The 26,765-nt window shown below is 45.5% G+C and overlaps 1 pseudogene across 1 annotated transcript in view; it reads left to right on the forward strand.

The window, feature by feature from the left end:
- LOC311234832 (semaphorin-4G-like) overlaps nt 1–23,433 on the forward strand; it is a 46,817-nt pseudogene extending 23,384 nt beyond the window's left edge. The window contains exons 6-8 of the transcript in view: nt 3,274–3,335; nt 21,713–22,522; nt 23,161–23,433. The product of the transcript in view is annotated as a semaphorin-4G-like (transcript). The remainder of the gene's footprint in view (nt 1–3,273; nt 3,336–21,712; nt 22,523–23,160) is intronic.
- The last annotated feature ends 3,332 nt before the right edge of the window (nt 23,434–26,765 follow it).

Genomic DNA, 26,765 nt, shown 5'->3' on the forward strand with positions numbered 1-26,765 from the left:
CGGTGGAAGAAGTACTCAGTTGTCGGAGTGTACAGTGATGTTTTTAAGAGTGTACAGTGGTGTTTTTAAGAGTGTACAGTGGTGTTTTTAAGAGTGTACAGTGGTGTTTTTAAGAGTGTATAGTGATGTTTTTAAGAGTGTATAGTGATGTTTTTAAGAGTGTATAGTGATGTTTTTAAGAGTGTACAGTGGTGTTTTTAAGAGTGTACAGTGGTGTTTTTAAGAGTGTACAGTGGTGTTTTTAAGAGTGTACAGTGGTGTTTTTAAGAGTGTACAGTGGTGTTTTTAAGAGTGTACAGTGATGTTTTTAAGAGTGTACAGTGGTGTTTTTAAGAGTGTACAGTGATGTTTTTAAGAGTGTACAGTGGTGTTTTTAAGAGTGTACAGTGATGTTTTTAAGAGTGTACAGTGGTGTTTTTAAGAGTGTACAGTGATGTTTTTAAGAGTCTATAGTGATGTTTTTAAGAGTGTACAGTGGTGTTTTTAAGAGTGTACAGTGATGTTTTTAAGAGTGTACAGTGGTGTTTTTAAGAGTGTACAGTGGTGTTTTTAAGAGTGTACAGTGGTGTTTTTAAGAGTGTACAGTGGTGTTTTTAAGAGTGTACAGTGATGTTTTTAAGAGTGTACAGTGGTGTTTTTAAGAGTGTACAGTGGTGTTTTTAAGAGTGTATAGTGGTGTTTTTAAGAGTGTACAGTGGTGTTTTTAAGAGTGTACAGTGATGTTTTTAAGAGTGTATAGTGATGTTTTTAAGAGTGTATAGTGGTGTTTTTAAGAGTGTACAGTGATGTTTTTAAGAGTGTACAGTGGTGTTTTTAAGAGTGTACAGTGGTGTTTTTAAGAGTGTATAGTGGTGTTTTTAAGAGTGTACAGTGGTGTTTTTAAGAGTGTACAGTGATGTTTTTAAGAGTGTATAGTGATGTTTTTAAGAGTGTATAGTGGTGTTTTTAAGTGTATAGTGGTGTTTTTAAGAGTGTACAGTGGTGTTTTTAAGAGTGTACAGTGGTGTTTTTAAGAGTGTACAGTGGTGTTTTTAAGAGTGTACAGTGGTGTTTTTAAGAGTGTACAGTGGTGTTTTTAAGAGTGTACAGTGGTGTTTTTAAGAGTGTACAGTGGTGTTTTTAAGAGTCTATAGTGATGTTTTTAAGAGTGTACAGTGGTGTTTTTAAGAGTGTACAGTGGTGTTTTTAAGAGTGTACAGTGATGTTTTTAAGAGTGTACAGTGATGTTTTTAAGAGTGTACAGTGGTGTTTTTAAGAGTGTACAGTGGTGTTTTTAAGAGTGTACAGTGATGTTTTTAAGAGTGTACAGTGGTGTTTTTAAGAGTGTACAGTGATGTTTTTAAGAGTGTACAGTGGTGTTTTTAAGAGTGTACAGTGATGTTTTTAAGAGTGTACAGTGATGTTTTTAAGAGTGTATAGTGATGTTTTTAAGAGTGTACAGTGGTGTTTTTAAGAGTCTATAGTGGTGTTTTTAAAAGTGTACAATGGTGTTTTTAAGAGTGTACAGTGATGTTTTTAAGAGTGTACAGTGGTGTTTTTAAGAGTGTACAGTGGTGTTTTTAAGAGTGTACAGTGGTGTTTTTAAGAGTGTATAGTGATGTTTTTAAGAGTGTACAGTGATGTTTTTAAGAGTGTATAGTGATGTTTTTAAGAGTGTACAGTGGTGTTTTTAAGAGTGTATAGTGATGTTTTTAAGAGTGTACAGTGGTGTTTTTAAGTGTACAGTGGTGTTTTTAAGAGTGTACAGTGGTGTTTTTAAGAGTGTACAGTGATGTTTTTAAGAGTGTACAGTGATGTTTTTAAGAGTGTACAGTGATGTTTTTAAGAGTGTATAGTGATGTTTTTAAGAGTGTACAGTGATGTTTTTAAGAGTGTACAGTGATGTTTTTAAGAGTGTACAGTGGTGTTTTTAAGAGTGTATAGTGATGTTTTTAAGAGTGTATAGTGATGTTTTTAAGAGTGTACAGTGGTGTTTTTAAGAGTGTACAGTGATGTTTTTAAGAGTGTATAGTGATGTTTTTAAGAGTGTACAGTGGTGTTTTTAAGAGTGTATAGTGATGTTTTTAAGAGTGTACAGTGATGTTTTTAAGAGTGTATAGTGATGTTTTTAAGAGTGTATAGTGATGTTTTTAAGAGTGTACAGTGGTGTTTTTAAGAGTGTACAGTGATGTTTTTAAGAGTGTATAGTGGTGTTTTTAAGAGTGTACAGTGGTGTTTTTAAGAGTGTATAGTGATGTTTTTTTAAGAGTGTATAGTGATGTTTTTAAGAGTGTACAGTGGTGTTTTTAAGAGTGTACAGTGATGTTTTTAAGAGTGTATAGTGGTGTTTTTAAGAGTGTATAGTGTTGTTTTTAAGAGTGTATAGTGATGTTTTTAAGAGTGTACAGTGGTGTTTTTAAGAGTGTACAGTGGTGTTTTTAAGAGTGTATAGTGTTGTTTTTAAGAGTGTACAGTGGTGTTTTTAAGAGTGTACAGTGATGTTTTTAAGAGTGTATAGTGATGTTTTTAAGAGTGTATAGTGATGTTTTTAAGAGTGTACAGTGGTGTTTTTAAGAGTGTACAGTGATGTTTTTAAGAGTGTACAGTGGTGTTTTTAAGAGTGTACAGTGATGTTTTTAAGAGTGTACAGTGGTGTTTTTAAGAGTGTACAGTGGTGTTTTTAAGAGTGTACAGTGGTGTTTTTAAGAGTGTACAGTGGTGTTTTTAAGAGTGTATAGTGATGTTTTTAAGAGTGTACAGTGGTGTTTTTAAGAGTGTACAGTGGTGTTTTTAAGAGTGTACAGTGGTGTTTTTAAGAGTGTATAGTGATGTTTTTAAGAGTGTACAGTGGTGTTTTTAAGAGTGTACAGTGATGTTTTTAAGAGTGTACAGTGGTGTTTTTAAGAGTGTACAGTGGTGTTTTTAAGAGTGTACAGTGGTGTTTTTAAGAGTGTACAGTGGTGTTTTTAAGAGTGTATAGTGATGTTTTTAAGAGTGTATAGTGATGTTTTTAAGAGTGTACAGTGGTGTTTTTAAGAGTGTACAGTGGTGTTTTTAAGAGTGTACAGTGATGTTTTTAAGAGTGTACAGTGGTGTTTTTAAGAGTGTACAGTGGTGTTTTTAAGAGTGTACAGTGGTGTTTTTAAGAGTGTACAGTGATGTTTTTAAGAGTGTACAGTGGTGTTTTTAAGAGTGTACAGTGGTGTTTTTAAGAGTGTACAGTGATGTTTTTAAGAGTGTACAGTGATGTTTTTAAGAGTGTACAGTGATGTCCTCCTGTCCTCCTCTCCTCAGAGCCGGGTGGATTCAGGACGTGCAGCGCGGGAACCGAGGCTGTGAGCGCAGCGCGGCAGACGGTACGCATGAAGCTCCGCGCGCTCGGTCTCTCTCCGACCGCGGCCCTTCGAAAACGTTCGCTCTCGTCGCGTTTCACACGCCGATGAAATAATAATAATATTAATAATAATTAGGGATGCTCGATATTGGCTTTTTTACCGATTCCGATATTGTCCAACTCTTAATTTCCGATACCGATACCGATATCAACCGATACCGATATATAATGCAGGGTTTCCCCCCAAAAAAACTGAATAATTTCAGGTAAATAATAATTTCACTGGATGCATTCAAAAGGCTTTCTAAATGTAAGCATTATCTGTGCAAAATATGATCATTAAAAAAGTAAAAATTAACATTACATATCTCTTGTTGTTGAATTAAACCAACATGCATACTTTTGACAATAAATAAAATAAGAATTGGTTCTTACTTGCTTGCCTGGGTAAATAAAGGTTAAATAAATGTAAAAAAAAGAAAAAAAATTTTATTGTTTTTTTTATTTTTTTTACCGATACCGATATTTTCCGATATCACATTTTACTGCCGATAATATCGGACATCCCTAATAATAAAGAATAAATAAATAAAAAGAAAGATGGCGCCGCTACGACCGGCTGCCTGTCTGTGCGCTCTGTCGAGACTGTGCATACTTTTGTTAATATTTATAGTTTTAAGAGTTTTGTCTGTACCAACAGTAGGTGCATTTAATGTGTATGACCGTCAGTCACTTATAGACATTGGATTACGGGAAACTTACCGACTGGATTACTCTCTGGATCAGCTCTCTGAACCGCAACAATGGCCCGTTGAGATCTTGAGGACATCAGGACCGGATCTCGCCCCCAGGGACAAAGGACCCAGACGGCGAGGAAAGAGAGCTGGAGTCCGTAACAGGCTGAGAACCAGGCGGCACAGGACACCACTACCCAGTATATTGCTAGCCAATGTACAATCAATAGACAATAAACTAGACGACATCCGAGCAAGGATTCAATTCCAGAGAGACGTTAGGGACTGTAACGTTCTCTGCTTCATCGAGACGTGGCTGGCGCCAGAAGTCCCAGACCACGCCATCCAACCGGCCGATCATTTCTTCATTCACCGCAAGGATAGAACAGCAGAATCCGGTAAACAACGTGGAGGAGGTATTGCCTTCATGTTGAACAAAAATTGGAGTGACCCAACTAACGTGAAGGAATTATCCAACCACTGCTCCCCAGAACTGGAATATATAACCATCAAGTGTCGTCCTTTCTTCCTCCCGAGGGAGTTAACGGCGATCGTCCTGGTCGGAGTGTATATTCCACCGCAAGCCAGCAACAAGGTTGCGCTCTCCAGACTACACGACGAGGTAAATAGAATCCAAGAGGCGAATGTTAACGCCGCCATTTTAGTTCTGGGAGATTTCAATAGCGCCAATCTGAGAAAGGTATTGCCCGACTTCTATCAGCATGTGACTTGCAACACCAGAGGCGGTAACATCCTAGATCACTGTTACACGCAATTTAAAGGTGGCTACAAGGCTCATTCTGATAGTGGCTTCGGTAAGTCAGATCACGCATCAATTTTTCTTTCACCAAAGTACAGACAGAGAATTAAAAGTACTCCCGTAGTCTCGCGAGAGGTGCAGAAATGGGATGTGACGTCAGAGGATACGATCCGGTCAGTGTTTCACAACACAGACTGGAATGTGTTCCGCGACACAGATAACATTAATGCCTACACAGAGACAGTGCTGGACTATGTTTGTACTAGGGTGAAAGAAACAATCCCCACTACCAAAATGAAAGTTTACCCAAATCAAAAACCCTGGGTAGACAAATCCGTCCGTGAAGCTCTGAGAGAGCGCACCAAAGCATACAACGACGGCCTAGAGGCAGGCAACATGAATGACCACAAGGTGGCGCGATACAACGTAAGGAGGACTGTGTCAGAGGCCAAACGACGCTACAGGGATAAAATTTAACTCCAGTTTGAACAAGCTGACTCTAGAGCTATGTGGCAGGGGCTCAAAACGATGACAGACTACAAAGGCGCCTCCCTCAAACTGAACAGTGACATCTCCTTAGCAAATGACCTCAATACCTTCTATGCGAGGTTTGATGCTGGTAATAACAACACCAGCTCACAAGCCTCGGCAATGGGGGGGGGGGGGGTCGGCTGCTGATGGAGGCGCAGTGTTCAGGGTAACAGAGCATGAGGTGAGGCGGACCTTTAAAAAAGTGAATATCAGGAAGGCAGCAGGTCCAGACGGCATCCCCGGCCGCGTCCTAAAAGTCTGTGCCGACCAACTGGCCCCAGTATTCACTGACATATTTAACCTGTCCTTAGAACAGGCTGTCATCCCCACCTGCCTGAAGAAGTCCACTATTATCCCTGTACCCAAAAAATCCAAGCCTGCTTGCCTCAACGACTACCGCCCTGTAGCTCTCACCTCCATAGCCATGAAGTGCTTCGAGAAGCTAGTAAAGGGCTACATCTGCTCCTCCCTCCCCATCAACATGGACCCCCTGCAATTTGCATACCGCCCCAACAGGTCCACGGAGGACGCCATATCCCATGTGCTGCACACAGCAGCATCACACCTGGACAAGAGGCAGGGGAACTATGTGAGAATGCTATTCATCGACTACAGCTCGGCATTCAATACCATAGTCCCCTCCATACTCATAGCCAAGCTCAGGGACCTGGGCTTGGGCTATGACCTCTGCCAGTGGGTCTTGGACTTCCTGACTGGCAGACCCCAGGTGGTGAGAGCAGGCAACTGCACCTCCTCATCCATCACCCTCAACATAGGGGCCCCCCAGGTCTGTGTTCTGAGTCCCCTCCTCTACTCCCTGTACACACACGACTGTGTGGCTCAGCGGAGTAGCAATACAATCGTCAAATTTGCTGACGACACAGTGGTGGTGGGCCTGATCTCTGCCAACGACGAGAGGGCCTACCTGGAAGAGGTCAAGGTCCTGGCGGGATGGTGCCAGGAAAACAGCCTCTCCCTGAACGTCAGCAAAACAAAGGAGATGATTGTGGACTTCAGGAGGTCGGGGGTCAAGGACTACAGCCCCCTCAGCATCGACGGGGCACCGGTTGAGAGAGTCAACAGCTTTAAGTACCTCGGAGCCTACATATCCGAGGACTTGACATGGACCACACACATTAACAGTGTTGTGAAGAAGGCACGACAACGCCTCTACTTCCTCAGGCGCCTAAGGAAGTTCCAAGTCAGCCAGAAGATCCTTAAGAACTTCTACTCATGTACAATAGAGAGCATCTTGACCGGCAACATCACCTCCTGGTTTGGGAATAGCACTGCACAAGACCAAAACAGACTACAAAGAGTGACACGTTCAGCCGAACGCACAATTGGAGGGGGGCTCCCCACCCTCCAGAACATTTACTACAAGCGTTGCAAGGGCAAGGCTAAGAGAATCATTAAAGACTCCAGTCACCCGAACAACTGCCTCTTTGAACTGCTGCGGTCAGGCAAGCGATACAGGAGTCTCAAGGCGAGCACAGAAAGACTCAGAAGAAGCTTCTATCCCCAGGCCATCAGGCTGCTAAACGAACAATGAATGAACACTACACAACAACAACCACCAAACGCACATAGCACACACATCCACACGCACACACTCACTTTAAACAAACACACTGTAGCACCCACTCCACACACTTATAGCACACACCCACTTTAAACAAACACACTGTAGCACCCACTCCCCACACTTTATATTTATGGATGAAGGATTGCACTACAACTCGTACACCTTACTGTAAATTGTACCTAAAATTGTACCTCATCCCATTTCTGCTTTGCACTAGATAGTACTGTACATTAGTACACTGCATAGTATTGTGTATTGTATATTATATGGTAACTCAGAACATTGTACATATGTCTATACCGAACACTGTGACCTCATTTTCTTCTTCTAAATTCATGCTATATTATGTTATTATGTTATTTGATACTATCTTGTCTAGCACAGTCTCTGGAGCGTAACAGTAAGAAGCATTTTGTATGAAAGTATTCTGTACTTCTGTATGACAACTATTAAAGAACTTGAACTTGACTTGAACTTGAACTTAATAATATTGCAGGTCTTTAGAGAAGTCTTTATTTGGCATGCAAACGACACAGAACCATGCGATGGGCGGCACACACACACACACACACACACACACACACACACACACACACACACACACACACACACACACATGCAATTCTTTGTTTTTCGCCGATGCGATTGGGTCTCTGCACTTGACCCATCCCGTCCTCCTTCCCCCCCCCCAAGAGCAGCCGGGAGCAGATAGGGGGCGTCGGCGAGGGGGCCGCGCCCCCCGGGGGACCAATCCAAGTGCTCCTGCCCGACTTCGCCAGGGACGCGACAGCATTAGCGATCTGTTGTTGTGCATGTTTTTCCATTGGGTTTCTCTTATCGGGGGGGGGGGACCCTTGCGAGCACAGAAGGGGAGAACATGCAAACTCCACACAGAAAGGCCCGGGAGATAGAATAGAATAGAAAACTTTATTGCCATTTCAACCACGGTTGATTGGGATTTGTCTTGGTGCCACATATAGTACAGACATTATAAAAACATACAATAAAAAACACATGCAATACAATCCCCACAATAAAAGTTTTACACAAACAGTTCTAGTCACATCCCTGGGATCTCTGGAGAGACACGTCTGTTTGATATTCAAGGCCCCCGGGATCTGCTGACATTTTAAATCTAAATCCCACCGCTTTGCTTTCAGCGCGTCGTACGGCGAGGGTTGAAATGAGGGGAATTATCATTTTGGTTTTTTATGCACCGATCATTTAAATTTTTACTCAGTATATTATATAGTATATTATTCACATTCAAATTCTTTATCGCCTATATGTATTGTAGCGGATCATTATAATCAATAGGGCACACAGACCCTCATCTGCACCTTTGTTTTACACTGTTTAATATAATATTGCCGAATCCCGTCCAATCTTTCGCGCGTCGACTAAAGACGCACTTCTTCAACCACTATCTGAAATTAAAAGAAAATTATAAGAAAATTTTAATAATCTAACCCTAACTAACCTTACTGTCATGCACTTGTCCTAATAAACTAACCTACACTGTAGCACTCAACACTTTGATGAACATTGTTACTCAGCTGATAGAGTTGTGCCCTTCCTGATGACTTGTCGTGCAGAACTTGTAAGTCGCTTTGGATAAAAGCGTTTCAGCTAAATGACTAAATGTAAATGTAAATGTACTTTTTTACTACTATTACCCTGCCCATACCTCCCCTCCCCCATGCCCCCATCTTATTTCATTCGATTATTTCACTTATTTTATTAGATTAGATTCGATTCTAATGTATTGTAATTAAACAGAACAAGCACAGTACAAAAATAAGTTTGGCATCCAACCAGAGTGCGAATGTAGCAGTAAGGTGCAATAGTAATGTACAACGTAAAGGTGATTAAACTGGGTATAAAATATATAAATGAGTACTACTGAGTAATAGTGGTAATCAGATGTATGTACAGAGTTGTAGTATTAATATGTACAGTGATACAGGTATAATGACACTGTGGTAGTAAGTCATACTGGCTTATCTTTTCTTACCATATCTTATCTTATCTTATCTTATCTTATCGTATCTTCTCTTATGTTATCTTATCGTATCTTATTCTCTCTTATCGTATCTTATCTTATCATATCTTATCATATCGTATCTTATTCTCTCTTATCGTATCTTATCTTATCATATCGTATCTTATCCTCTCTTATCGTATGTTATCTTATCTTATCGTATGTTATCTTATCTTATCGTATCTTATCGTATCTTATCTTATCGTATGTTATCTTATCTTATGTTATCTTATGTTATCTTATCTTATGTTATCTTATCTTATGTTATCTTATCGTATCTGTTAAGAGCTACAGGCAGTCTCTATCTATCTCAATCACCTACTCGAGATAGAAGCCTGTGGCCGCTCGATATCCCCCAGCGAGGTGCTAAACTCGCCAAGTTCTCGAGTCAATTACTATTTCTGTCAAGATTACTTCAAGTCACTGGTCTAGTTATATCCAGTTGATATGAAATGTAAGCATGAAGAGTTGTTAATCTCTTCTTGTTTGTAATAAACCGAATGTATGTCTAGGAGAACCATTATCGCCTGTAATAAAAATAATATTATTATTATCATCATCATCATTTTACGAAAGGGCTTGTAATACTGCTCATTTGAAAGCTTGGTTGTATTACTACTCTTTTAATAAGTATTACCACTGTTAATAATGTAACATTAGCGTACTAACACGTAATCATTGTTTGCACGCCCCAGTACCTCCTGTCAATCCGTCAGATCCGTCGATCCATGGTACCGGTCCTCAAGTCCTGCAGTGACTCGAACACCGATTTCCCACAAAACTTGACAGAGTCCGTCGGACACAGAGATACCGGAACCCGCAAACAACAAACATTGCCATGTATAGTATTTATACAGTACATAGCATATATATATATAATATATAACTTTTAGCTGAAAAGCATTAACCAGCTATTGATTCAATCTGTAGTACATGTTGCCAGTACATATAGTCACCTTCCTTAGGAAATCAGGGCGTCGGCCAGCATCGTGGCCCATTGCTGGCAGAAAGCAGTGATCGAACTCAATGGATTATAGAAAGTCATCTTTATTTTAAATTACAAAAAAGGACTGTATTGGATATATCCATTACAGTTTAAAAGATTATATAATACAAAACATCTCATCTCTAAGATCGCAAAGGCCTAACACGGCTTGTGCCTGCCAAAGCAAAATCCTGCATCTTGTCTTCTAAAGTAACAAATGGAAAAATCCAAACATCTAAAAAATCTGTCTCATAGCAAAATCTGAAAAACTGAGCTCTCGAAGTAGGAGCAGTCATTTTTATATCGATCCGGCATCACATTGCTATTGGTCTAAAAACAGTGATGTCACAGTGATGTCATTTCACTAGCCAACCAACGTACAATACATACAGATGAATTCTCCTCCCCCTGTATTCGTCACAGTAACTGGAGCAACCGACTACCTTGTGCTGGAAAATCCCTATCCGTTACTAGCAGAGGCCCAAGGTCGTCTTCACATTCCTTAGTGGCCAAGCATTATTGAAATGGAAGCAATTCACACTTCTTGCATGAGTATATAGTACATATAGCATACACAGCATATACAGTACATAGCCCAACACATACATATACAGATATATACAGATACACATACATGTATAATACAGTACATATATATATAGTACATATAGTATATACATATATATACACATACCTGTACCAATCATTGGTTATATGTCTACTCTATGCAGGACAGGCAAGGGTTAACATGTGCCAACCTGCTGTTTTTCATTCTGACTTGTGCAGAGCAGCCGGCAGGAGCTGTCTCTAAGGCCACATTCTTAAGGTTAACTCCCTACTGCATGTTCTAGGAAAAGGCCCTGCAGTATTTGAGATGGAAGAGAATGGCCTGTGTATACACTTGTGAATACAAAGTGAAGTGAATACACTTCCTGCATGAATAGTCTTATACGCTTATATATATATATATACAGACATACACAGATATATATACATACCTATCACATCTAGACGCATACAGTAACATATGCCTAGATTTAAAACAGATATATTTTTACACAAGTGGGAGGAAGAATATACACATTCCTCATAATCATATATAATTAAAATAAGAACAGGATGTCATAATAACCAGTGTCACTAGTTGGCTGTGACACTTCACACCCCCTCTGTCATCCTGGTCGGTCATTTTCCATTGTCTTAATAGCGTCTGTACTGGGGGACGAGATGACGATTGCGGGGTCACGTGGCTGTGACTCTCCACACCCCCTCTGTCATCTTGGTTCCCTGTTACCCTGGTAGCCGGCGGGAAGACTTGCATCTGTTGTTCCCTGGCTGGACGGCTCGATAGGATTGGGGCCACGTCGTTGCTTGGTATCCGGCGGGAAGACTTGCATCTGTTGTTCCCTTGGTCATCTTGGTCATCTTGGTCATCTTGGTCATCTTGGTCATCTTGGGGTCACCCCCTCTGACCTCTTGGATCTCTCCCGTAGTTTGAGGTAGGTCGAATTGTCAGTAGCAGTCCTTTATTGAAGTGTGGTTGGCCTGGTCGTGTGACCCTGTCCGTAGGCCTCGCAGGACATCACAGATACAGTCCACAGAGGACTCATTTCTTTTCTCTCTTTCAGGTCCATTCAGGGCTCTCGTCGCCCTGTAACCTGGGTCCAGGCCGATGTCTCTCTGTCTCCATGTCACAGGATATGCGGGCCTCCGGTCTAGGAGGTCTAGGAGGTCTAGGTCGGTCTAGGAGGTTCGTCCCTTGGGTACCGAACTCTCTCCCTAGATCTTGGTCTAGATGAGGACCTTGAGGATGCTCTGGAGCTTGACCTATCCCGGTCTTTCTCCATTTCTGAGTTCTGCTCTGATCCTTTATAGAGCGTATAGCTCTCTGCCACCCCGTTCGTATTGGGCTGGTAGGGTACAGAGTATTGGGCCATCACACCCGCTTCCTCCAGTAGTTTCAGTCCTGCTTTCAGATACTGCTATTCGTCCCGGTGGCACTGGTTCAGGTTTTGTCCCCCTTACCAGCGCACATTGTTCACAGGCCTTTCGGACTGTTATCGCTCTTTGTTTGGCTTTAGGTCTGAGAATGTTGTTAGTTCTCAGGTATACCAACATCCTCTTACTTCCGACATGTCCAAGGTTATCATATACCTGTCTGATCATGTGAGTAGCCTCGTCCTGTTAGCAATGGCTAGTTAGCCTGCTTTTGCTCCTGTTCGCAATGGCTAGTTATCATGCTATTGACTCGTAGAGTTTTTCTACTTAAGTTCTGACTTTAAGTAAACATTAGGTTACTTCTAGTTCATGTGACCTGTTAGTCGCAAGTATAATTTTCTACTTAATTTCTGACTTTAAGTAAACATTAGGTTACTTCTAGTTCAGGTGACCTGTTAGTCACAAGTATAATTTTCTACTTAAGTTCTGACTTTAAGTAAACATTAGGTTACTTCTAGTTCAGGTGACCTGTTAGTCACAAGTATAATTTTCTACTTAGGTTTCGACTGTAAGTAAACATTACGTTACCCTTTAGTCGTGAGTAAACGCTACTTCAAGCTGTTACTTATCAACCCTCTCTTGTTCCTGATAGATTTTTTTACCAATTCACTATTAGGCTGTCTGCTGCGCTCTGCAGACCATCTACGTCACTTATTGTTCCAGATCTCGAGCATTAGGAAGAGTCTTGGTTGGAGAGGTTCTGCTGATAAGATCAATCTTGAGTAAGGTTGACTCAAATCTGTAACTAATTTTACTCCAGAGGCACCTGACAGCAGTTATTTCAGTTAATATTCTTTCGGCTGTTAATACCTATTCAATTAGTATACAGCCCAACTCACTTGAACTCATGTTCTAAGCCCCAGAACCTCCAATCCGTTTTGACAGACCTATAAACCAGTGACTTGGCCGCCCCAGCACTACAGCGTCCTGTATGCTGAAGCTTCCGAGCCCCCACAAATCTGATAGGCCCGTCGGATATAGAGACCCTGATGCTCGCTCTGTCCCCCCGCGTCAAGGTGCTAAGCTTGATGAGAGTTTGCAGAGTCTCAATTTTTATCCATAGGCGCTGGTGAGTGTACATCTCATGCAGCTGATATGGTTGGTAGGGTGCTAACCTACCAAATAGTTACTGTCAGGAAATCCCTTCTGAATGAAATAGATTACAAATTTGCTTTACTTTACTCTGGTTTTAGAGCAAGGACGGACATCTTTACATATTATACTTAAAATATATACAAAATGCATGTAGTATTCTATGTCATGTTTCTTCCTAAATGACAATAACACTATATATTATTCCTCTTGACAGATGAGCTGTATGTCAAGTGCAGTTTGCACTTGCTTGAGTGTCATGTGTCAGGGCCCCAGAAGGTAAGGATACTATTGATTCTCCTTCCGGGCTTTGAATTCCTCCCTTGTTGTCCTCCTCTCTGCTTGCTGTTCTGGGGTTAATGCGGCCCACTCGTCTGGAGGTAGGTATAGGTACTTCTTCTTCCCTGTTCCGTCCTTGGTTGTTTTCGGGGGGAACTCCTGGGAGCCCCCCCTTTTGTCAGATAGCATTTTGACTTGGTCATACAGCATACATTCGATACGTAACTGGTCTTGTGACCATGCTGCGCATCGGGCTGCCAGTAGGTTACCCCCTGGGACTCCTCTGAATAGCTTTTCAAGCAGTAAGCATGATCCTTGCATAGGTGTTCCATTCATGACTGATCCTGCTGCAACATTGAGAGACATGCTCCCGTCTCGCACCTGTGGGATTAGTTTCTCCACCATGTTATCCCCTGGATCTTGACCGGGGGTCCTTACTTCTCTTTCCATCATTTGGGCCATTGAGGCCCTTTCGGGGATCTCTACACTTTTGAGATGTCTCAACATGCGAGCTAGCGTCTCTTGCGCCAGCTTCTCATGAGCTAGCATCTGCTGCGCCAGCTTCTCATGAGCTAGCATCTGCTGCGCCAGCTTCTTCTGAGCTACCTGTGCCAACTTCTCCTGAGCTAGCATCTGCTGCGCCAGCCTCTCCTGAGCTAGCGTCTGTTGCACTAGCATCTGTTGTCCTAGCGTCTTCCGTGCTAGCATCTCTTGTGCTAGCTTCTCTTGAGCTAGTGTTGGTTGCGCCAGCTCCTCCTGAGCTAGCATCTCCTGTGCTAGCTTCTCTTGTGCTAGCTTCTCCTGAGCTAGCGTTGGTTGCGCCAGCTCCTCCTGTGCTAGCTTCTCTTGTGCTAGCTTCTCCTGAGCTAGCGTTGGTTGCGCCAGCTCCTCCTGAGCTAGCATCTCCTGTGCTAGCTTCTCCTGAGCTAGCGTCGGTTGCGCCAGCTCCTCCTGAGCTAGCATCTCTTGTGCTAGCTTCTCCTGTGCTAGCTTCTCTTGAGCTAGCGTTGGTTGCGCCAGCTCCTCCTGAGCTAGCATCTCCTGTGCTAGCTTCTCTTGAGCTAGCGTCTCTTGAGCTAGCGTTGGTTGCTAGCTCCGGCTATTTAGCCTGCTGTTAGCTCCTGGCTTTGTTAGCCTGTGGTGAGCCAGTTAGCTCTTGGCTAGTTAGCCATCAATTCACTCTTGGCTTGTTAGCCTGTTGTGAGCTAGTTAGCTCTTGGCTAGTTAGCCATCAATTCACTCTTGGCTTGTTAGCCTGTGGGGAGCTAGTTAGCTCTTGTCTGGCTAGGGCCAGCTCATTTCCAGTTAGCTCTGGCTTGTTAGCCGATGGTGAGCTAGTTAGCTCTCGTCTGGCTAGGGCCAGCTCATTTCCAGTTAGCTCTGGCTTGTTAGCCGATGGTGAGCTAGTTAGCTCTCGTCTGGCTAGGGCCAGCTCATTTCCAGTTAGCTCTGGCTTGTTAGCCGATGGTGAGCTAGTTAGCTCTCGTCTGGCTAGGGCCAGCTCATTTCCAGTTAGCTCTGGCTTGTTATCCGATGGTGAGCTAGTTAGCTCTCGTCTGGCTAGGGCCAGCTCATTTCCAGTTAGCTCTGGCTTGTTAGCCGATGGTGAGCTAGTTAGCTCTCGTCTGGCTAGGGCCAGCTCATTTCCAGTTAGCTCTGGCTTGTTAGCCGATGGTGAGCTAGTTAGCTCTTGTCTGGCTAGGGCCAGCTCATTTCCAGTTAGCTCTGGCTTGTTAGCCGATGGTGAGCTAGTTAGCTCTCGTCTGGCTAGGGCCAGCTCATTAGCTTGTGGCTAGTTAGCCTGCATTCCAAGTAGGCTCCGTTTTGGTCACCTCATGTAGCCTCGGGCTAGGTAGCCATCCAGTTAGCATTCAGTTCGCTTGTGGCTAGTTAGCCTGCATTCCAGTGGGCTCCGTTTTGGTCGCCTCATGTAGCCTCGGGCTAGGTAGCCATCCAGTTAGCATTCAGTTCGCTTGTGGCTAGTTAGCCTGCATTCCAGTGGGCTCCGTTTTGGTCGCCTCATGTAGCCTCGGGCTAGGTAGCCATCCAGTTAGCATTCAGTTCGCTTGTGGCTAGTTAGCCTGCATTCCAGTGGGCTAGGGCTATGTAGCCTCCTGTAGCCTCGGGCTAGGTAGCCTCCAGTTAGCAATGGTAGCAATGGCTAGGTAGCCTCCAGTTAGCACCAGCTTATTAGCCGGCGCTGCCAGCCTGTATGGCTGCGCTGATGTCTCTCTAAACTGCCAGACATTTTAGAGAGAGGGTTTTCTTTACTTTCTTTTTCTTTAATCCAATTTTGCGGCCTCAACCGCTCCACCAGCAATGCCCCCACTATGCAGATGCCTTTAATTTGCCACTGCTTTTCACTGAGGGCCATACAGATCAATATCCTTTGTCTGGTGTATTCTAAAGCTCGGTTCTCCGTTTTTCAATATTTCTATTTTATTTTATTTTAGCTGTTATCTTACCGATCTCAGCCCTAACCCAAGGGACGCCATGTTAAGAGCTACAGGCAGTCTCTATCTATCTCAATCACCTACTCGAGATAGAAGCCTGTGGCCGCTCGATATCCCCCAGCGAGGTGCTAAACTCGCCAAGTTCTCGAGTCAATTACTATTTCTGTCAAGATTACTTCAAGTCACTGGTCTAGTTATATCCAGTTGATATGAAATGTAAGCATGAAGAGTTGTTAATCTCTTCTTGTTTGTAATAAACCGAATGTATGTCTAGGAGAACCATTATCGCCTGTAATAAAAATAATATTATTATTATCATCATCATCATTATCATCATTTTACGAAAGGGCTTGTAATACTGCTCATTTGAAAGCTTGGTTGTATTACTACTCTTTTAATAAGTATTACCACTGTTAATAATGTAACATTAGCGTAATCATTGTTTGCACGCCCCAGTACCTCCTGTCAATCCGTCAGATCCGTCGATCCATGGTACCGGTCCTCAAGTCCTGCAGTGACTCGAACACCGATTTCCCACAAAACTTGACAGAGTCCGTCGGACACAGAGATACCGGAACCCGCAAACAACAAACATTGCCATGTATAGTATTTATACAGTACATAGCATATATATATATAATATATAACTTTTAGCTGAAAAGCATTAACCAGCTATTGATTCAATCTGTAGTACATGTTGCCAGTACATATAGTCACCTTCCTTAGGAAATCAGGGCGTCGGCCAGCATCGTGGCCCATTGCTGGCAGAAAGCAGTGATCGAACTCAATGGATTATAGAAAGTCATCTTTATTTTAAATTACAAAAAAGGACTGTATTGGATATATCCATTACAGTTTAAAAGATTATATAATACAAAACATCTCATCTCTAAGATCGCAAAGGCCTAACACGGCTTGTGCCTGCCAAAGCAAAATCCTGCATCTTGTCTTCTAAAGTAACAAATGGAAAAATCCAAACATCTAAAAAATCTGTCTCATAGCAAAATCTGAAAAACTGAGCTCTCGAAGTAGGAGCAGTCATTTTTATATCGATCCGGCATCACATTGCTATTGGTCTAAAAACAGTGATGTCACAGTGATGTCATTTCACTAGCCAACCAACGTACAATACATACAGATGAATTCTCCTCCCCCTGTATTCGTCACAGTAACTGGAGCAACCGACTACCTTGTGCTGGAAAATCCCTATCCGTTACTAGCAGAGGCCCAAGGTCGTCTTCACATTCCTTAGTGGCCAAGCATTATTGAAATGGAAGCAATTCACACTTCTTGCATGAGTATATAGTACATATAGCATACACAGCATATACAGTACATAGCCCAACACATACATATACAGATATATACAGATACACATACATGTATAATACAGTACATATATATATAGTACATATAGTATATACATATATATACACATACCTGTACCAATCATTGGTTATATGTCTACTCTATGCAGGACAGGCAAGGGTTAACATGTGCCAACCTGCTGTTTTTCATTCTGACTTGTGCAGAGCAGCCGGCAGGAGCTGTCTCTAAGGCCACATTCTTAAGGTTAACTCCCTACTGCATGTTCTAGGAAAAGGCCCTGCAGTATTTGAGATGGAAGAGAATGGCCTGTGTATACACTTGTGAATACAAAGTGAAGTGAATACACTTCCTGCATGAATAGTCTTATATGCTTATATATATATATATATACACAGACATACACAGATATATATACATACCTATCACATCTAGACGCATACAGTAACATATGCCTAGATTTAAAACAGATATATTTTTACACAAGTGGGAGGAAGAATATACACATTCCTCATAATCATATATAATTAAAATAAGAACAGGATGTCATAATAACCAGTGTCACTAGTTGGCTGTGACACTTCACACCCCCTCTGTCATCCTGGTCGGTCATTTTCCATTGTCTTAATAGCGTCTGTACTGGGGGACGAGATGACGATTGCGGGGTCACGTGGCTGTGACTCTCCACAGTATCTTATCTTATCTTATCGTATGTTATCTTATCGTATGTTATCTTATCTTATCGTATGTTATCTTATCTTATCGTATGTTATCTTATCGTATGTTATCTTATCTTATCGTATGTTATCTTATCTTATCGTATGTTATCTTATCTTATCGTATATTATCTTATCTTATCGTATGTTATCTTATCGTATCTTATCTTATCTTATCGTATGTTATCTTATCTTATCGTATGTTATCTTATCGTATCTTATCTTATCTTATCGTATGTTATCTTATCTTATCGTATGTTATCTTATCGTATCTTATCTTATCGTATCTTATCTTATCTTATCGTATGTTATCTTATCTTATCTTATCGTATCTTACTCTCCGCCCTGGCTTCATTTTAAAGTGTCTCCCGTCTGCCCGCCCTGGCTTCATGTTAAAGTGTCTCCCGTCTGCCCGCCCTGGCTTCATGTTAAAGTGTCTCCCGTCTGTCTGCCCTGGCTTCATGTTAAAGTGTCTCCTGTCTGCCCGCCCTGGCTTCATGTTAAAGTGTCTCCTGTCTGCCCGCCCTGGCTTCATGTTAAAGTGTCTCCTGTCTGTCTGCCCTGGCTTCATGTTAAAGTGTCTCCCGTCTGCCCGCCCTGGCTTCATGTTAAAGTGTCTCCCGTCTGTCTGCCCGCCCTGGCTTCATGTTAAAGTGTCTCCCGTCTGTCTGCCCTGGCTTCATGTTAAAGTGTCTCCCGTCTGTCTGTCCGCCCTGGCTTCATGTTAAAGTGTCTCCCGTCTGTCTGCCCGCCCTGGCTTCATGTTAAAGTGTCTCCTGTCTGCCCGCCCTGGCTTCATGTTAAAGTGTCTCCTGTCTGTCTGCCCGCCCTGGCTTCATGTTAAAGTGTCTCCTGTCTGCCCGCCCTGGCTTCATGTTAAAGTGTCTCCCGTCTGTCTGCCCGCCCTGGCTTCATGTTAAAGTGTCTCCCGTCTGTCTGTCTGCCCTGGCTTCATGTTAAAGTGTCTCCTGTCTGCCCGCCCTGGCTTCATGTTAAAGTGTCTCCCGTCTGTCTGCCCTGGCTTCATGTTAAAGTGTCTCCCGTCTGTCTGCCCTGGCTTCATGTTAAAGTGTCTCCCGTCTGTCTGCCCGCCCTGGCTTCATGTTAAAGTGTCTCCCGTCTGTCTGCCCGCCCTGGCTTCATGTTAAAGTGTCTCCCGTCTGTCTGCCCGCCCTGGCTTCATGTTAAAGTGTCTCCCGTCTGTCTGTCTGCCCTGGCTTCATGTTAAAGTGTCTCCTGTCTGCCCGCCCTGGCTTCATGTTAAAGTGTCTCCCGTCTGTCTGCCCTGGCTTCATGTTAAAGTGTCTCCCGTCTGTCTGCCCTGGCTTCATGTTAAAGTGTCTCCCGTCTGTCTGCCCGCCCTGGCTTCATGTTAAAGTGTCTCCTGTCTGTCTGCCCGCCCTGGCTTCATGTTAAAGTGTCTCCCGTCTGTCTGCCCGCCCTGGCTTCATGTTAAAGTGTCTCCTGTCTGTCTGCCCGCCCTGGCTTCATGTTAAAGTGTCTCCCGTCTGCCCGCCCTGGCTTCATGTTAAAGTGTCTCCCGTCTGCCCGCCCTGGCTTCATGTTAAAGTGTCTCCCGTCTGCCCGCCCTGGCTTCATGTTAAAGTGTCTCCCGTCTGCCCGCCCTGGCTTCATGTTAAAGTGTCTCCCGTCTGTCTGCCCGCCCTGGCTTCATGTTAAAGTGTCTCCCGTCTGTCTGCCCGCCCTGGCTTCATGTTAAAGTGTCTCCTGTCTGCCCGCCCTGGCTTCATGTTAAAGTGTCTCCTGTCTGCCCGCCCTGGCTTCATGTTAAAGTGTCTCCCGTCTGTCTGCCCGCCCTGGCTTCATGTTAAAGTGTCTCCTGTCTGCCCGCCCTGGCTTCATGTTAAAGTGTCTCCCGTCTGTCTGCCCGCCCTGGCTTCATGTTAAAGTGTCTCCTGTCTGCCCTGGCTTCATGTTAAAGTGTCTCCCGTCTGTCTGCCCGCCCTGGCTTCATGTTAAAGTGTCTCCTGTCTGCCCGCCCTGGCTTCATGTTAAAGTGTCTCCCGTCTGTCTGCCCGCCCTGGCTTCATGTTAAAGTGTCTCCTGTCTGCCCGCCCTGGCTTCATGTTAAAGTGTCTCCCGTCTGTCTGCCCGCCCTGGCTTCATGTTAAAGTGTCTCCCGTCTGTCTGCCCGCCCTGGCTTCATGTTAAAGTGTCTCCTGTCTGTCTGCCCGCCCTGGCTTCATGTTAAAGTGTCTCCCGTCTGTCTGCCCTGGCTTCATGTTAAAGTGTCTCCTGTCTGCCCGCCCTGGCTTCATGTTAAAGTGTCTCCTGTCTGCCCGCCCTGGCTTCATGTTAAAGTGTCTCCTGTCTGTCTGCCCGCCCTGGCTTCATGTTAAAGTGTCTCCTGTCTGTCTGCCCGCCCTGGCTTCATGTTAAAGTGTCTCCCGTCTGTCTGTCTGCCCTGGCTTCATGTTAAAGTGTCTCCCGTCTGTCTGCCCGCCCTGGCTTCATGTTAAAGTGTCTCCCGTCTGTCTGCCCTGGCTTCATGTTAAAGTGTCTCCTGTCTGCCCGCCCTGGCTTCATGTTAAAGTGTCTCCCGTCTGCCCGCCCTGGCTTCATGTTAAAGTGTCTCCCGTCTGTCTGCCCTGGCTTCATGTTAAAGTGTCTCCCGTCTGTCTGCCCGCCCTGGCTTCATGTTAAAGTGTCTCCCGTCTGTCTGTCTGCCCTGGCTTCATGTTAAAGTGTCTCCCGTCTGTCTGCCCGCCCTGGCTTCATGTTAAAGTGTCTCCCGTCTGTCTGCCCGCCCTGGCTTCATGTTAAAGTGTCTCCCGTCTGTCTGCCCGCCCTGGCTTCATGTTAAAGTGTCTCCCGTCTGCCCGCCCTGGCTTCATGTTAAAGTGTCTCCTGTCTGCCCGCCCTGGCTTCATGTTAAAGTGTCTCCCGTCTGCCCGCCCTGGCTTCATGTTAAAGTGTCTCCCGTCTGTCTGCCCTGGCTTCATGTTAAAGTGTCTCCTGTCTGTCTGCCCGCCCTGGCTTCATGTTAAAGTGTCTCCCGTCTGTCTGTCTGCCCTGGCTTCATGTTAAAGTGTCTCCCGTCTGTCTGCCCTGGCTTCATGTTAAAGTGTCTCCCGTCTGTCTGTCTGCCCTGGCTTCATGTTAAAGTGTCTCCTGTCTGCCCGCCCTGGCTTCATGTTAAAGTGTCTCCCGTCTGTCTGCCCGCCCTGGCTTCATGTTAAAGTGTCTCCCGTCTGTCTGCCCGCCCTGGCTTCATGTTAAAGTGTCTCCTGTCTGCCCGCCCTGGCTTCATGTTAAAGTGTCTCCTGTCTGCCCGCCCTGGCTTCATGTTAAAGTGTCTCCCGTCTGCCCGCCCTGGCTTCATGTTAAAGTGTCTCCCGTCTGTCTGCCCTGGCTTCATGTTAAAGTGTCTCCTGTCTGTCTGCCCGCCCTGGCTTCATGTTAAAGTGTCTCCTGTCTGTCTGCCCGCCCTGGCTTCATGTTAAAGTGTCTCCTGTCTGTCTGCCCTGGCTTCATGTTAAAGTGTCTCCTGTCTGCCCGCCCTGGCTTCATGTTAAAGTGTCTCCTGTCTGCCCGCCCTGGCTTCATGTTAAAGTGTCTCCCGTCTGCCCGCCCTGGCTTCATGTTAAAGTGTCTCCCGTCTGTCTGCCCGCCCTGGCTTCATGTTAAAGTGTCTCCCGTCTGTCTGCCCTGGCTTCATGTTAAAGTGTCTCCCGTCTGTCTGTCTGCCCTGGCTTCATGTTAAAGTGTCTCCCGTCTGCCCGCCCTGGCTTCATGTTAAAGTGTCTCCCGTCTGCCCGCCCTGGCTTCATGTTAAAGTGTCTCCTGTCTGCCCGCCCTGGCTTCATGTTAAAGTGTCTCCTGTCTGCCCGCCCTGGCTTCATGTTAAAGTGTCTCCCGTCTGCCCGCCCTGGCTTCAGACCCGGTGGTGCAGAGGACCCGCTCCGTGACGGTGGGCGACGACGCCCTCCTGCCGTGCGAGCTCGGCTCCAACCTGGCCACGCCCGTGTGGACCCTGGACGGCGCCGACCTGCTGCCGGGCTACGGCCTGCTGGACTCGGGCTCCTCCTCCTGCAGGACCGGCACCGACGGCCTGCTCCTCATCGGGGCCCGGCCCGCCCAGAGCGGCCGCTACACCTGCCACGGCCTGGAGAACGGCCTGAGGGTCGCCGTCGTCGCCTACGACGTCACCGTCGTCCGCCCCCCGGACCCCCCCCCCACCTCCTCCTCCTCCTCCTCCTCCGACCTCCGACCCCTTCACCTCCGGGCCCCCCTCCTCCTCCGAGAGGCCCCCGCCCCCGCCGGCCCCCCTGCTCCCGCACTCGGAGCTGCTCTCCCCCAGGAGCATGGAGGCCATGTACCTGTCCCTCATCACCGTCCTGGGGGGCCTGTGCGTGGTCCTCGCCGCGGTGCTCCTCTACGTGGGCTTCTGTCTGCGGGCGGGACGCCGGGGGACCTACTCCCTCCGCGCCGCCGCAGCCGCCGCCGCCTACCCGGACAGGAAGCGGCAGCGCCGCAGGAGCCGTAAACACCAACAACAACAACAACAACAACAACACCACCGCCGTAGCTCCTCCTCCTCCCACCTGGAGCTCAGGACCGTCTCCAGCTGCCACGGCGACGGGGTCCCAGGGCCGCGCCACAGGGACGGGGGCCTCCTGCAGATCGTACCCGGGGAGGGGCACCCCCCCCGCGCCCCGCCGGCGCCCCCTCTGCCGCCCGCTCCGCAGGTAATCAGATGCACATGAGTATTATTAATGTGTACAGTGATACAGGTGTAGAGACACTGCCGTAGTAGTGAGTCATACTGGCTCATCTTATCTTTTCTTACCACATCTTATCTTATGTTATCGTATCTTATCGTATCTTATCGTATCTTATGTTATCGTATCTTATCTTATCTTATCGTATCTTATGTTATCTTATCGTATCTTATCGTATCTTATCTTATCTTATCTTATCGTATCTTATCGTATCTTATCGTATCGTATCTTATCTTATCGTATCTTATGTTATCTTATCGTATCTTATCGTATCTTATCTTATCTTATCTTATCTTATCGTATCTTATCGTATCTTATCGTATCGTATCTTATCGTATCTTATCTTATAGTATCGTATCTTATCGTATCTTTTCTTATCGTATCGTATCTTTTCTTATCTTATCGTATCTTATCGTATCTTATCTTTTCTTATCTTATCGTATCGTATCGTATCTTTTCGTATCGTATCGTATCGTATCATATCGTATCGTATCTTATCTTATCTTATCTTATCTTATCTTATCGTATCGTATCGTATGTTATCTTATGGTATCTTATGGTATCTTATGTTATCTTATCCTCTTGTATCCTCTCTCCTCTCTCAGCTGCCGTCCCCGGGGCGTGGCAGTGACGTCCCCCCCGGCCGGCTGTCCGCCACGCTGCCCAGCGTCCTGCGCAGGACGAACGGCAACAGCTACGTGCTGCTGAGGCAGAGCGACTCGGGCGCCGCCGCCGCCTCCTCCTCTACCTCCTCCTCCTCTACCTCCTCCGCCTCGCGCTGCCACTCCTTCGCGGACGAGCTCAACCGCATCCTGGAGAAGAGGAAGCACAACACGCAGCTGCTGCTGCTGCCCCGGCCCGACGAGAGCTCCGTGTAAAAAAAAAAAAAAGAAGGAAGGAGGACGTCACGGTGTAGCCGGCGCCGCTCCCCCCTGTGGCGGGAGGACTGAAGTGTTTTCACCAGCCGCCCGCCGCTCAAGTGCCTGCCGTATACGACGTCTCATTGCTGATACACTGAATCGTTGCCGATGACAAAAAAAATCGGCGACTCTCAATTCCTGACATCGAAACGGAATGTTTCCAGCTTCCAGTCCAGACATTCCTGCTTTTTTTTTTTTTTTTTTTTTTTTTTAAGGAACCGTTCAAACGCTAATCCTTCTTCCCGACGGGGAGCAGCTCACTGCTTATGAAGGACAGCTGCCTGTGAGGGGAGGAGTGTCGGGGACAGACGGTGGAATCTACCTCACAACCCCCCCCCCCCTGGCCCCTGGAGGAGCCTGATCCGAGGGTCAGTCCTCATCCCTCAGCCCCAGTTAAAGGCCGGATCCACGAGGCCAAGGCAAACAGCTCTCCAGAGAGCAAAGGAGGCTTCCGGGAAAAGACAATGTGAAGACGACTGCTGTGTGACGACGACACGACACGACACACAGAGAGCGCAGCTAGCCAATATGTGTTTGCATTAAGCAGGTGCACAGATGGTTTTTATGCATATTTAAAGCATTTCATTCACGAGCGTCGTGAATATTTCTGGGAAAACGACGCATGACGAGGTCTTTTCCGAGCTGACGTTGACCAAGTGACCGCGATAACCGACGCAACGTAGCGGCAAACACAGAGGAAGGAAGCGTGACGGTATTAATGATATCTAATTGCACTTTGAATGGCGATATTAAAAAACGCTCCGAGAGAGAACGGACTGTGTGTAATTCTCTCGTGTCGCGTGTCGTGTGAGGAACTCGCCCCCGCGGACTCGCAGACCCTCCTACTGGCTGGATCTCCTGTCTGTCAGGACTCACAGACCTCCTCCTACTGGCTGGATCTCCTGTCTGTCAGGACTCACAGACCTCCTCCTACTGGCTGGATCTCCTGTCTGTCAGGACTCGCAGACCCTCCTACTGGCTGGATCTCCTGTCTGTCAGGACTCACAGACCTCCTCCTACTGGCTGGATCTCCTGTCTGTCAGGACTCACAGACCTCCTCCTACTGGCTGGATCTCCTGTCTGTCAGGACTCACAGACCTCCTCCTACTGGCTGGATCTCCTGTCTGTCAGGACTCACAGACCTCCTCCTACTGGCTGGATCTCCTGTCTGTCAGGACTCACAGACCCTCCTCCTACTGGCTGGATCTCCTGTCTGTCAGGACTCACAGACCTCCTCCTACTGGCTGGATCTCCTGTCTGTCAGGACTCGCAGACCCCCTCCTACTGGCTGGATCTCCTGTCTGTCAGGACTCACAGACCCCCCCCCGCATAATATGAGGAGTTAATGCATAATATGAGGAGTTAATGCATAATATGAGGAGTTAATGCATAATGTGAGGAGTTAATGCATAATATGAGGAATTAATACATAATACTCAGAAAAGTATTTATTGCCAAGTAAGTTTGCACATACGTAAGGAATTTGTCTTGGTCATTTGGTGCATTGACATTAACACTTTGGATGCCAACAACGCTATAAGTCGTTAGTTCATGCCGCCAGTTGAGTGCCGTATATAGCGTTTGTTTGTCGTATTTTTTTTTATTGGCGATTTGAATTCATATTTCATCAATCGAGCCTCACGCTAGTGTTGCAGAGTCTCTCTGAGCTCAATTGGGAAGATACCGCCCCCTATCGTCTCTCCATGTGTAACTGCACCCCATTAGTTTAGACTGATGATGGGGGGGGGGGGGGGCAGTGTCCTCATTTTACTTTTCCGTCAAGCCAACTGAAGAGACCCAAGTTGATCGCCGTACACATATACTATCGATAATCTAGCGTTTATTTGAAAACGATTCATAAATAGGCCGAAAAATGACAACGTGTTTTGTGTATGCCAGAATAATCCAGTAAATGCCGTTTATCACGGAATCTATATATTTTCCTGAAAACGAGGGCTTTTCAAAATGCTATAAAACGGAAATGAACCGATTAAAAAAAAAAACAATCCGTTTCGACAATGTTGACTGCAAACAAGTCATTGATAAGCGACGGGCAGATTAGACACATAGCATAATTTAAGACAGAGATTATGCGTTCACAATGCTATCATTGAAGTGGGTGGGACGTTTTACCATGTTCACCAGTGGTAATCAAAGTGTTAACAGACAATATCAACACTTACAAAGCAAGTAGGAGTATAAAAAACAAACTGGAATGTATACGCTAAATGAGATAGAAATACAATAGAATAGAATGTTAGGACAGGGCTGTACAGTGGTGCAGGACACGTCTCTCGTCTCTTATCTCTCCAGGGTCTATTACGTCTCCCCATCATCCCCTGTCACCTTTGTCCTCTCGCTGAATCTGCCTTAACGCTTTTCCTCTCTCTTATTAACCTCTACCTTCTTCTTCCTTCCTTCTCTCCGCCCGCCCCCTGTATTTACACTGTGTTCCTCCTCTCTCTCTCTCTCTCTCTCTCTCTCAAGTTCAAGTTCAAGTTCTTTAATAGTTGTCATACAGAAGTACAGAATACTTTCATACAAAATGCTTCTTACTGTTACGCTCACAGAGACTGTGCTAGACAAGATAGTATCAAATAACATAATAACATAATATAGCATGAATTTAGAAACTCTCTCTCTCTCTCTCTCTCTCTTCTCTCTCTCTCTCTCTCTCTCTCTCTCTCTCTCTCTCTGTCATCTCTCTCTCTCTCTCTCCTCTCTCTCTCTCTCTCTCTCTCTCTCTCTCTGTCTCTCTCTCCTCTCTCTCTCTCTCTCTCTCCTCTCTCTCTCTCTCTCTCTCTCTCTCTCTCTCTCTCTCTGTCTCTGTCTCTCTCTGTCTCTCTCTCTCTCTCTCTCTCTCTCTCTCTCTCTCTCTCTCTCTCTCTCTCTCTCTCTCTCTCTCTGTCTCTGTCTCTCTCCCTCTCTCTCTCTCTCTCTCTCTCTCTCTCTCTCTCTCTCTCTCTCTCTCTCTCTCTCTCTCTCTCTCTCTCTCTCTCTCTCTCTCTCTCTCTGTCTCTCTCCCTCCCTCTCTCTCTCTCTCTCTCTCTCTCTCTCTCTCTCTCTCTCTCTCTCTCTCTCTCTCTCTCTCTCTGTCTCTCTGTCTCTCTCTCTCTCTCTCTCTGTCTCTCTCTGTCTCTCTCTCTCTGTCTCTCTCTCTGTCTCTCTCTCTCTCTCTCTGTCTCCCTCTCTCCTCTCCCTCTCTCTCTCTCTCTCTCTCTCTCTCTCTCTCTCTCTGGTTTACTGTGTGCCTCCGGGGGGCCTCCTCACGTCTGATCCATTAACACATT

This window comes from Notolepis coatsorum (genome assembly GCF_963971535.1).
Source record: "Notolepis coatsorum genome assembly, chromosome: 9".
NCBI classification, from domain to species: Eukaryota; Metazoa; Chordata; class Actinopteri; order Aulopiformes; family Paralepididae; genus Notolepis; species Notolepis coatsorum.